The sequence below is a fragment of the Aquarana catesbeiana genome, linkage group LG02 (genome assembly GCF_042186555.1).
Source record: "Aquarana catesbeiana isolate 2022-GZ linkage group LG02, ASM4218655v1, whole genome shotgun sequence".
Lineage (NCBI taxonomy): Eukaryota > Metazoa > Chordata > Amphibia > Anura > Ranidae > Aquarana > Aquarana catesbeiana.
Window position 1 is genome coordinate 482619717 of NC_133325.1, and position 12336 is coordinate 482632052.

A 12336-nucleotide genomic window follows, 5' to 3' on the forward strand; every position below is an offset into this window, starting at 1 on the left:
AGAGAGCAATTCAATCTGGACTCCCATTCATATGGTGTGAGAAGGAATTAGAATATCTAGGTATAAAATTGGTACCAACACTGGGGGACTTGTTTGCTGCTAATTATATTCCCTTACTCAATAAAATCATAGATCTACTAGGTAGGATGAGATATAGAGCTCTGTCGTGGAGTGGCAGGATAAACGCGATAAAAATGTTTGTGCTGCCCATGTTAATATATACCTTCCAAATGATCCCAATAGCTCTCCCTTCTACTTTTTTTGATAAATTACAGTCTATAATTTTAAGATTTATTTGGGCACGTAGGTGCCCTAGGATAGCATATGACACTTTGGTGAAGGACAAAAAACAGGGGGGGCTGGGAGCACCAGACTTTAAAAAGTATTATCAAGCTATTGTTATCTCTAGGATCACTGATTGGTTATATAGTAAGCAGGAGAAAAGCTGGGTGAACATAGAAATAGCACTGAGTGGGGTGGACATAGAAAAATTTATATGAATTCCCCCACAATTTAGGGAGTTGGGAAACAGAGTTAATTTCCTGACTAGGAACACATTTAGAATTTGGGATGGGGTAAGCAAGAGATTTCACTGGGAATATAACTCGCCACTGACATCACTATTGAACACTGATTATTTTCTACCAGGGAAGGAGGAGCACTTATACTTCACGAGATGGGCAAAAAAACATGCAATACAACTACAGGATGTGATGAGGGGAAACAGATTATACACTTATGCCCCGTACACACGGTCGGATTTTCCGATGGAAAATGTCCGATCGGAGCGTGTTGTCGGAAATTCCGACCGTGTGTGGGCTCCATCGGACATTTCCTTCGGATTTTCCGACACACAAAGTTGGAGAGCAGGAGATAAAATTTTCCGACAACAAAATTCGTTGTCGGAAATTCCAATCGTGTGTACACAAATCCGACAGACAAAGTGCCACGCATGCTCAGAATAAATAAAGAGATGAAAGCTATTGGCCACTGCCCCGTTTAAAGTCCCGACGTACGTGTTTTACGTCACCGCGTTTAGAACGATCGGATTTTCCAACAACTTTGTTCAACTGTGTGTAGACAAAACAAGTTTGAGCCAACATCCGTCGGAAAAAATCCTAGGATTTTGTTGTCGGAATGTCCGAACAAAGTCCAACCGTGTGTACGCCCTATTATACTGAAATTACACGGGCATGGGGGAACAAACCATTGGATAAATGGAAGTACGCTCAGATACAGCACTTTGCACGGTCACTACCACAACCACTGAGAGGAAGAGACCAATTAAGAGCCATAGAAAAGTTATTAAGCACCCCCACTAGTGTGAAAGGTAGCATATCTAAATTGTATAGAGTACTAAGGGGGGAAGCGAGCAAAGGGCACCCTATTTTTCTGGAGAAGTGGGAAAGAGAAATAGGATACCTAAAAGATGAGGCACATAGATGTAAGATACTAAAGATGGTATATCTAACAGCAAGAGATTCTCGAACATACAAAATGGCCTACAAGGCGATAGCGAGGTGGCATAGGACGCCCCAGAGGGTGCATGAGTACGATGCTGAGACCCCCCCAACCTGCTGGAGAGAGTGTGGAACAATTGGTACTCTTGCGCATCTTTGGTGGGAGTGCCCCAAAATACAGGTGTACTGGGAGTGAATTCTGGGTGAAATACATCAAATAACAGGGGAGCAGGTTAATAAGAACCCATGGACATGTCTGTTTACAGAGATGATACAGAGAAAGAGATACCCCAGTATAGTAAATCAGTAGTCCTATTTCTCTTAAATGCGGCTAAAGCATTGATCCCGTGCCACTGGAAGGAGGTGGAAGCCCCAAGTTTAAGGGAGTGGATAATAAGGGTGGAATGGGCAAGAGGAATGGAAGAATCAATTCTCTTGATGGAGGGTGTCACGGAACGTCCCACACTCCGCTTGAGTGCTTCCGTCATATACCACTTCCTCCCAGTCTGTATACAGATATCAGATATTCCAACCTCTCTGAGCAGAAAACAAGGCGACACTTGCTTCACTGCTAACATGGACTGTTTATTATGAATCAAAGTTACAAGACTTTATATGCCTTTGGAACCTCCTCTAACAATACAACTGTAACTTAATTAACATGAGCTAATTATCTAATCCTTTATACAGCCTAGGTGACTGAGACATGACCTTTCGCCCAGACTTGTGGTCACCGAGCTTCATACAGTTAATTAACACAATAGCAGTCGTCCCGTCTCCTACATTGTATAGAGGACAATGTCATTAGCTCATTCAATTAACATAAACACAGGTTGATGACACCAGCATCTCCTCACAGGATGTGTTCCAAAAGAATGAATCCATTGAAAATCCAGGGCCCATAATCAAAAGGCAACAGGCTTGCATACAGTCCTCTCCAACAGCCTCTGTCCTGGCTAGGTCTGTGACATTTCTCCCCTTTCGGCAGGAGACTAACACAGGAGGAGACCCCAGACGGGTTGACTCCGAAGTTAGTCCATAGTTCCAGTCCTCTACTGCCTGTACCCACACAGTACCCCAAACAAATTGTTCCAAACAGAGTATTACTCACCCAGCCAACCTCTGCCTCTCTCAGAGAACATATCTGCCGCTGGGGAGAGGCCTGGACTGGCTCTTCTCCCTGGAATCCTTTCTGCCGCTGGAGAGAAGACAGGGTGTCTGGGCTCACTCTGTCATGCTGTTGGGGATCGGGGCCCACTGCCCAGCATCCCTGGGGTATACAGGTGGAGACTGAAGTCCCATCCACCTTCACAGGAAATCCATCCTCTGTTAGTTGAGGGCAGAGTCCAGCAGTCCTCGGCCCTGTTGCCAGCCCTTCTGCTGGAAACCCCACACCATCTGTTCCGGCTAACTGTTGGAGAGGGAGGCCGACTGCCCCGCCTCCCTGGAACTCTGTAGTTGTTGCCGGTGCTGGGCAGAGGTTGGTAGCACTCTGCCCTGTTGCCAGCACTTCTGCTGGGGACTCCACATCCTCTGCTCCGGCTAACTGTTGGGGCAGGAGGCTGGCTTCCTCCACTCCCAAACTGTGTAGCTGCCATTGGGGAGGTGAGCCAGCTGCTTCCTTTTCCATTCCCTCATCTGGCTGCTGGGACGACATGTCGATGGTACTGTCTCCCAGGTACACGGATCTTTGCTGGGGAGGAAAGCCCACTTCCTCCACCCTGGCCAACTGTTGGGGAGGGACAACACACACCTCCTCTCCCTTCTCCCCCCTGTATCTGCTGCTGGGAAGTGATTGCCATCTTCTCAGCCTGAGCCTCCACAATTGCTGCAGGTGTGGGGCAGAGGTCTTGGACCCTCTGTCCGGTTGCCAGCACTTCTGCTGGGGGTTTGCCAGGTGGTTCCTCCTCTACAGAAACGTCTATTAAATCCCCAGTCTCTGGAATTGGTAAAAGTGTGGGACAGAGGTCTTGGACCCTCTGTTCAGTTACCAGATCTTCAGCTGGAGAAGTTTGTTTTAACTCCATAGATGCTGCTGGTAGAAAATCACATGTCCCTGTCAGTGTTGTGGGAGAAAGGCCAACTACCTCTTCTCTCAAGAAGGCCGAAGCCACTGTTGGTGCAGGGCAGAGCACAGTGAACTTTGGCCCTGATAGCAGCTCTTCTGCTAGAGGCTCATCAGGTTGTTCTTCCTCAACAGAAAAGTCTATCAAATCCCATGTCTCTGCAACTGATGTCTGGGGATAGAGGTTCACTATCTCCTGTCCATGGAATCCAGAAGATGCTATCAGTGCTGGGCAGAGGTTAGCAGAGCTCTGCCCTGTTGTCAGCACTTCAGCTTTGGGGATGGCAATCTCCAGATTTTCCACTGCAGATTCTCTGGCATGCTGCTGGACAGGCACATTCCTCCATCCAAGATCATCCCATGCAGAAACAGGATCATCAAGGTAAGTCAGCACTTGCTGCATCCGCCATAAGACCTCCGCCTCCATAGCTGTGGGGGCAGGTTGGCAAAGCACACTATTGCTCTGCCACATTGCCTACTCTTCAGCCAGGATTTCAGGGTTGTCAGCTGGTATTTCCTGATAGTCCCAGGCAAAGGGAGCCCAGCCCTGGCACTGAGCAATGTCTAGCAGCCGTCTGTAGGCGATCTCTAGCTCCCATTCCTGAACGGCCAGAAACTCCAAATCTTCCTGTGCCCAGTGCACTTCCGAAATGTTCAGTAGCCCTTCTCTGAAATCCATGATTTTGTCCACCCGCCGCTCCAAATCACTCCCAAAGTTAGAGTCCCCTGTCAGCTTCACAAACAACAGTCCCAAGCCGCCGTAGCTTAAGCCTTCCGTTGGGCTGTCATCCGCTATCCAGGGACATGCTTGGGATACATGCCACTGGAGGGCTCTGTAGCTCTCATCCAGCTTTATCCCTGCCCAGACCAGCCTGCTTAATTCAGCTGTCTGCTTCTTGTGTGGTTTTTCTCCCAAAAAACTGCACCCACAGTCCGTACTGCGACCAGTACCTTTCCTCGATGGAGGGGAGAACTTTTCCCTGGTGTCGCTGCTCATGGGCTAGCGCTTCCTTCCAGAGTTTGCAGCGAATAGAATCACACCATCCCAGCAGGACCTGCTCCGATACTGGTCCTCTGTGCTGTATCTGCATCTCTCGCAACCTCCTTCTGAATTCCTCATCCATGGCGGCTGGTATCTGTACCTCTCCTCTCCTGCTATCTGGACCTTGGATCCAGATGGAAGTTTGGATGTCCCAGTCTGTAGGAAGCTTTCCCGCTGCTTGCCACCAATGTCACAGAACGTCCCACACTCCGCTTGAGTGCTTCCGTCATATACCACTTCCTCCCAGTCTGTATACAGATATCAGATATTCCAACCTCTCTGAGCAGAAAACAAGGCGACACTTGCTTCACTGCTAACATGGACTGTTTATTATGAATCAAAGTTACAAGACTTTATATGCCTTTGGAACCTCCTCTAACAATACAACTGTAACTTAATTAACATGAGCTAATTATCTGATCCTTTATACAGCCTAGGTGACTGAGACATGACCTTTCGCCCAGACTTGTGGTCACCGAGCTTCATACAGTTAATTAACACAATAGCAGTCGTCCCGTCTCCTACATTGTATAGAGGACAATGTCATTAGCTCATTCAATTAACATAAACACAGGTTGATGACACCAGCATCTCCTCACAGGATGTGTCCCAACAGAATGAATCCATTGAAAATCCAGGGCCCATAATCAAAAGGCAACAGGCTTGCATACAGTCCTCTCCAACAGCCTCTGTCCCGGCTAGGTCTGTGACAGAGGGCCTACGAGAAAAATATCATAGGACTTGGGCGAAATGGCTAGAGTATAGGAATACAGAAAGATATATGATAATTATGAATTTTTGAGGGTTGGGGGGGAGAGAGAGGGAGAGGGGGGATGGGGGGAGGGCAGGAGGGGTTATTTCCCCCCCTTTTATATATATATATATATATATATATAATATATATATATGTGTATCCTTGGCAGATAAAAAAAAGTAAAAACATTTTGGAAAGTTTTTTATTAATAAGAAAAATGGAAAATCTGAAAATGAAATTTCTTATGCCACAATGATGCGAAAATGAGAGGGGGCACATAATAATGACCCAGCTGAGTTAAATTCTCTCTTAAATCCTGCTGATGTGGTACTAAAAAAAAAAAAAAAAAAACTATAGACACCCCCCCAGGTATGAAATTTAAAGGAATATTTCACTTTTATTGTTTCACTTTAAGCATTATTAAAATCGCTGCTCCCGAAAAAACGGCTATTTTTAAAACTTTTTTGCATTGATACATGTCCCCTGGGGCAGGACCCAGGTCTCCAAACACCTTTTATGACAATAACTTGCATATATGCCTTTAAAATGAGCACTTTTGATTTTTCATGTTCGTGTCCCATAGACTTTAACGGTGTTCGCGTGTTCTAACAATTTTTTTGCCTGTTCGCATCTTCTGCTGTGAACCGAACTGGGGGGGTGTTCGGCTCATATCTAGCAGTAATGCACACAGAAAATAAATGGCGTTAAACTTGCAGTAATGCACAAAACTATATGGCGTTAAACTGCCAGTAATGCACATAGAACTATAAGGCATTAAACTGGCAGTAACGCACTATGGGACTATGGGACACGAACATGAATAATCAAAAGTGCTAATTTTAAAGGCTTATATGCAAGTTATTATCATAAAAAGTGTTTGGAAACCTGGGTCCTGCCCCAGGGGACATATATCAAAGCAAAAAAGTTTTAAAAATAGCCGTTTTTTCATGAGCAGTGATTTTAATAATACTTAAAGTGAAACAATAAAAGTGAAATATTCCTTTAAATTTCGTACCTGGGGGGTGTCTATAGTATGCCTGTAAAGTGGTACATGTTTAGGGACAGCTCAGATAGTTTCAATGTAGTGTAGTGAGACCACGTCAGTAATCTTGACATTAGTGTATAGCTAGAGTAGGGACAGTTCAGATAGCAACAGTGTAGTGATGGTTGAACACCATCTATTTGATTGCGTTGCTGCCAGTTTAATGCCATTTACTTCTGTGTGCATTACTGCCAGTTTAACGCCATCATTTTGTGTGTGTTACTGCCAGTTTAACGCCATATAGTTCTGTGTGCGTTACTTCCTGTTTAACGCCATATAGTTTTGTGTGCGTTACTGCCAGTTTAACACTATATAGTTCAGCGTGCATTACTGCCAGTTTAACACCATATAGTTTTGTGCATTACTGCAAGTTTAACGCCACTTACTTCTGTGTGCATTACTGCCAGTTTAATGCCATTTTGTTTTGTGTGCATTACGGCCAGTTTAACACCATATAGTTTTGTGTGTGTTACTGCCAGTTTAATGCCATATAGTTCTGTGTGCGTTACTGACAGTTTAACATCATATAGTTCAGTGTGCATTACTGCCAGTTTAACACTATATAGTTCAGCGTGCATTACTGCCAGTTTAACACCATATAGTTTTGTGCATTACTGCAAGTTTAACGCCACTTACTTCTGTGTGCATTACTGCCAGTTTAATGCCATTTTGTTTTGTGTGCATTACGGCCAGTTTAACACCATATAGTTTTGTGTGTGTTACTGCCAGTTTAATGCCATATAGTTCTGTGTGCGTTACTGACAGTTTAACATCATATAGTTCAGTGTGCATTACTGCCAGTTTAACGCCATATAGTTTTGTGTGTTACTGAAAGTTTAACGTGACTTACTTCTGTGTGCGTTACTGCCAGTTTAACACCATTACTTCTGTGACAGACCTAGCCGGGACAGAGGCTGTTGGAGAGGACTGAATGCAAGCCTCTTGCCTTTTGATTATGGGCCCTGGATTTTCAATGGAACAATACTCTTTGTGAGGTAAATTAGAAATCCAGTCTGAACAATACTAATCGGACCCAGTCGTGTATATATGTATATATTGTATGTTGTTTGATTCTGTTGGGGACTCCTTGCTGTGGTCATCTGGGATTTGTCTCCCTGAAGAGGGAGGGGGATTCCTCCAGCAGCCCCCTGCTGATAAGACTGATTCATACTGTTGGGACACATCCTGTGAGGAGATGCTGGTGTCATCAACTCCAACTACCTGTGTTTATGTTAATTGAATGAGCTGATCACATTGTCCTCTATACAATGTAGGAGACGGGACGACTCCTATTGGAGCTGCTGCTATTGTGAGAAAATGTCCTGTGATAATTAACTCAGTCTGGGCAATAGGTCATGTTTCAGTCACCTAGGCTGTATAAAGGATTAGTTAATTAGCTCATGTTAATTAGGTTAATTAGGTTACAGTTGTATTGTTAGAGAAGGTTCCAACGGCATATAAAGTCTTGTAATTTTGATTCTAAATAAAGTGAGTTCATGTTAGCAACAAGCAAGTGTCGCCTTGTTTTGTGCTCAGAGAGGTTGGAATATCTGATATCAGTATACAGACTGGGAGGAAGTGGTATATGACGGAAGCACTCAAGCGGAGTATGGGATGTTCCGTGACATTGGTGGCAAGCAGCGGGAAAGCTTCCTGCAGTCTGGGACATCCAAACTTCCATCTGGATCCAAGGTCCAGATAGCAGGAGAGGAGAGGTACAGATACCAGCCACCATGGAAGAGGAATTCAGAAGGAAGTTGCGAGAGATGCAGATACAGCACAGAAGACCAGTATCAGAGCAGGTCCTGCTGGGATGGTGTGATTCTATTCGCTGCAAACTCTGGAAAGAAGTGCTAGCCCGTGAGCAGCGACACCAAGGAAAAGTTCTCCCCTCCATCAAGGAAAGGTACTGGTCGCAGTACGGACTTTGGGAGAAAAACGCACAAGAAGCAGACAGCTGAATTAAGCAGGCTGGTCTGGGCAGAGATAAAGCTGGATGAGAGCTACAGAGCCCTCCGGTGGCATGTATCCCAAGCATGTCCCTGGATAGCGGATGACAGCTCAATGGAAGGCTTAAGCTACGGCGGCTTGGGACTGTTGTATGTGAAGGTGACAGGGGACCCTAACTTTGGGAGTGATTTGGAGTGGCGGGTGGATGAAATCATGGATTTCAGAGAAGGGCTACTGAACATTTCGGAAGTGCACTGGGCACAGGAAGATTTGGAGTTTCTGGCCGTTCAGGAATGGGAGCTAGAGATCGCCTACAGACGGCTTCTAGACATTGCTCAGTGCCAGGGCTGGGCTCCCTTTGCCTGGAACTATCAGGAAATACTAGCTGACAACCCTGAAATCCTGGCTGAAGAGTCGGCAATGTGGCAGAGCAATAGTGTACTTTGCCAACCTGCCCCCGCAGCTATGGAGGCGGAGGTCTTATGGCGGATGCAGCAAGTGCTGACTGACCTTGATGATCCTGTTTCTGCATGGGATGATCTTGGATGGAGGAATGTGCCTTTCCAGCAGAATGCCAGAGAATCTGCAGTGGAAAATCCGGAGATTGCCGTCCCCAAACCTGAAGTGCTGACATCAGGGCAGAGCTCTGCTAACCTCTGCCCAGAAATGATAGCATCTTCTGGGTTCAATGGACAGGAGATGGTGAACCTCTATCCCCAGACATCAGTTGCAGAGACATGGGATTTGATAGACTTTTCTGCTGAGGAAGAACAACCTGATGAGCCTCTAGCAGAAGAGCTGCTATCAGGGCCAAAGTTCACTGTGCTCTGCCCAGCACCAACAGTGGCTTCGGCCTTCTTGAGAGAAGAGGTAGTTGGCCTTTCTCCCACAACACTGACAGGGACATGTGATTTTCTGCCAGCAGCATCTATGGAGTTAAAACAAACTTCTCCAGCAGAAGATCTGGTAACTGAACAGAGGGTCCAAGACCTCTGTCCCACCAATTCCAGAGACTGGGGATTTAATAGACGTTTCTGTAGAGGAGGAACCACCTGGAAAACCCCCAGCAGAAGTGCTGGCAACCGGACAGAGGGTCCAAGAGCTCTGCCTCACACCTGCAGCAATTGTGGAGGCCCAAGGTGAGGAGGTGGCAGTCTATCGCAAGCTACAGATCAGGATCCAAGGAGAGAATGCAGTCATCACCTCACAACTGCAGCTTGATCTGGTGTCGGTGGATGGGGCTTCAGTCCCCACCTGTATACCCCAGGGATTCTGGGCAGTCGGCCCAGATCCCCAACAGCAGAATGGAGTGAGCCCAGTCCCCCTGTCTTCTCTCCAGTGGCAGAAAGGACTCCAGGGAGAAGGGCCAGTCCAGGCCTCTACCTAGCAGTGGGCATGTTCTCTGAGAGAGGCAGAGGATGGCTGGGTGAGTAATACTCTGTTTGGAACAATTTGTTTGGGGTACTGTGTGGGTACAGGCAGTAGAGGACTGGAACTATGGACTAACTTCGGAGTCAACCCGTCTGGGGTCTCCTCCTGTGTTAGTCTCCTGCCGAAAGGGGCGAAATGTGACAGACCTAGCCGGGACAGAGGCTGTTGGAGAGGACTGAATGCAAACCTCTTGCCTTTTGATTATGGGCCCTGGATTTTCAATGGAACAATACTCTTTGTGAGGTGAATTAGAAATCCAGTCTGAACTGTACTAATCGGACTCAGTCGTGTATATATGTATATATGTATATATTGTATGTTGTTTGATTCTGTTGGGGACTCCTTGCTGTGGTCATCTGGGATTTGTGTCCCTGAAGAGGGAGGGGGGATTCCTCCAGCAGCCCCCTGCTGATAAGACTGATTCATACTGCTGGGACACATCCTGTGAGGAAATGCTGGTGTCATCAACTCCAACTACCTGTGTTTATGTTAATTGAATGAGCTGATCACATTGTCCTCTATACAATGTAGGAGACGGGACGACTCCTATTGGAGCTGCTGCTATTGTGAGAAAATGTCCTGTGATAATTAACTCAGTCTGGGCAATAGGTCATGTTTCAGTCACCTAGGCTGTATAAAGGATTAGTTAATTAGCTCATGTTAATTAGGTTAATTAGGTTACAGTTGTATTGTTAGAGGAGGTTCCAACGGCATATAAAGTCTTGTAATTTTGATTCTAAATAAAGTGAGTTCATGTTAGCAACAAGCAAGTGTCACCTTGTTTTGTGCTCAGAGAGGTTGGAATATCTGATATCAGTATACAGACTGGGAGGAAGTGGTATATGACGGAAGCACTCAAGCAGAGTGTGGGACGTTCCGTGACAACTTCTATGTGCATTACTGCCAGTTTAACACCGTATAGTTTTGTGTGTTACTGCAAATTTAACGCCATTTACTTCTGTGTGCGTTACTGCCAGTTTAACGCCATACAATTTTGTGTGCGTTACTGCCAGTTTAACGCCATATAGTTTTGTGTGTGTTACTGCCAGTTTTACGCCATATAGTTTTGTGCGATAATGTGGCGTAAAACTGGCAGTAACACACACAAAACTATATGGCGTTAAACTGGCAGTAACGCACACAAAACTGTATAGCGTTAAACTGGCAGTAACGCACACAGAAGTAAATGGCATTAAATTTGCAGTAACACACAAAACTATACGGCGTTAAACTGGCAGTAATGCACACAGAAGTAATGGTGTTAAACTGGCAGTAACGCACACAGAAGTAAGTGGCATTAAACTTGCAGTAATGCACAAAACTATATGGTGTTAAACTGGCAGTAACACACACATAACTATATAGCGTTAAACTGGCAGTAATGCACACAAAACTATATGGTGTTAAACTGGCAGTAATGCACACAGAAGTAATGGTGTTAAACTGGCAGTAACGCACACAGAAGTAAGTGGCATTAAACTTGCAGTAACACACAAAACTATATGGTGTTAAACTGGCAGTAACGCACACATAACTATATAGCGTTAAACTGGCAGTAATGCACACAAAACTATATGGCGTTAAACTGGCAGTAATGCACACAGAAGTAAGTTGCGTTAAACTTGCAGTAATGCACAAAACTATATGGCGTTATACTGGCAGTAATGCACGCTGAACTATATGGTGTTAAACTGGCAGTAACACACACAAAACTATATGGCGTTAAACTGGAAGTAACGCACACAGAACTATATGGCGTTAAACTGGCAGTAACACACACAAAATGATGTAGTTAAACTGACAGTAACGCACACAGAAGTAAATGGCGTTAAACTGGCAGCAACGCAATCAAATAGATGGTGTTCAACCGTCACTACACTGTTGCTATCTGAACTGTCTCTACTCTAGCTATACACTATGCAAAGGTGAATGATGGTCCTCCTCACTACACTCACACTGTCCCTAGACTGACACTAAACTAATATTCTACACTGACAATTGAAGCAAAATAGCACAGTATAGCACACTAACTAACTAATAGCACTGAACAGAGCCCTGTTCTATCTCTTTCCACGCCAAAACCATACTGAAAATGGCTGCCATGGAAAGAATACTTTTATACTGTGGGGCAGGAATGATTGGATAAAGTCATGATGACAGTGTCCAATCATGACTCTGACAGTGCTCTGTGCCCTTACTGGCTGAAGCTTTCACTGCTTTAGCCAATCAGGGCTTGCAATGCACTGTTCAGTGCCGCAATGCATTGTGGTCAGTTCGGGGGGCGAACAAATGGTCGAATGACCCGTTTGTTCAGATGTTCGCCGAACATCCAAACAACGAAAGTTCATCCCAAACTTATGCTCGGTCCAAACCGTTTGCCCATCCCTAGAAATAAGGACTAATCGATTTTGTAATATATATATTCCATAAATTGTAGAATCTATAACTTTCCTACAGACTAAATAATACTGATTTGGGTTATTTTTAGCAAAGAAATGTAGAACAATACAATCTGGCCTAAATGTATAAAGAATGATTAATGATTAACATTTTTTTTTTCTTTCAAAATTTCTAACTTTTTTCATTTATTTG